This window comes from Mauremys reevesii, linkage group 12, assembly GCF_016161935.1.
Source record: "Mauremys reevesii isolate NIE-2019 linkage group 12, ASM1616193v1, whole genome shotgun sequence".
Lineage (NCBI taxonomy): Eukaryota > Metazoa > Chordata > Testudines > Geoemydidae > Mauremys > Mauremys reevesii.
In genome coordinates, this window is record NC_052634.1 from 777,223 (window position 1) to 778,485 (window position 1,263).

The window sequence follows — 1,263 nt, forward strand, 5'->3', positions numbered from 1 at the left end:
CCGCGGCAGGGATTTAAAGAGCGCTCGGCTCCCCGCGCTTGCAGGCATCCCAGAGCCTCTGACTCCCGGCCGCAGCAGGGATTTAAAAGGCTCTGGGCTTCGCGCGGCTTCAGGCAGCCCAGAGCCTCTGTCTCCCGGCCACGGCTGAGATTTAAAGGGCGCTGGGCTCCCCGCGTTTGTAGGCAGCCCGTAGCCTCTGACTCCCGGCCGTGGCTGGGATTTAAAAAGCTCTGGGCTCCCCGCGCTTGCAGGCAGCCCAGAGCCTCTGACTCCCGGCCGCGGCTTGGATTTAAAAGACTCTGGACTCCCCGCGCTTGCAGGCAGCCCAGAGCCCTCTGACTCCTGGCCGCAGCTGGGATTTAAAAGGCTCTGGGCTCCCCGTGCTTGCAGGCATCCCACAGTCTGTCTCCCGTCCGCGGCTGGGATTTAAAAGGCTCTGGGCTCCCCGCGCTTGCAGGCAGCTCAGAGCCCTCTGACTCCCGGCCGCAGCTGGGATTTAAAAGGCTCTGGGCTCCCCGTGCTTGCAGGCAGCTCAGAGCCCTCTGACTCCCGGCCGCAGCTGGGATTTAAAAGGCTCTGGGCTCCCCGCGCTTGCAGGCAGCCTAGAGCCCTCTGACTCCTGGCCGCGGCTGAGATTTAAAGAGCGCTCGGCTCCCCGCGCTTGCAGGCATCCCAGAGCCTCTGTCTCCCAGCCGCGGCTGAGATTTAAAGGGCGCTGGGCTCCCCTCATTTGTAGGCAGCCTGTAGCCTCTGACTCCCAGCCGTGGCTGGGATTTAAAAGGCTCAGGGCTCCCCGCGCTTGCAGGCAGCCCAGAGCCCTCTGACTCCCGGCCGCAGCTGGGATTTAAAAGGCTCTGGGCTCCCCGCGCTTGCAGGCAGCCCAGAGCCCTCTGACTCCGGGCTGCGGCTGAGATTTAAAGGGCGCTGGGCTCCCCGCGTTTGTAGGCAGCCCGTAGCCTCTGACTCCCGGCCGTGGCTGGGATTTAAAAGGCTCTGGGCTCCCCGCGCTTTCAGGCAGCCCAGAGCCTCTGACTCCCGGCCGCGGCTTGGATTTAAAAGGCTCTGGACTCCCCGCGCTTGCAGGCAGCCCGTAGCCTCTGACTCCGGGCCGCGGCTGGGATTTAAAAGGCTCTGGGCTTTGCGCGGCTTCAGGCAGCCCAGAGCCTCTGTCTCCCCGCCACGGCTGAGATTTAAAGGGCGCTGGGCTCCCCGCGTTTGTAGGCAGCCCGTAGCCTCTGACTCCCGGCCGCGACTGGGATTTAA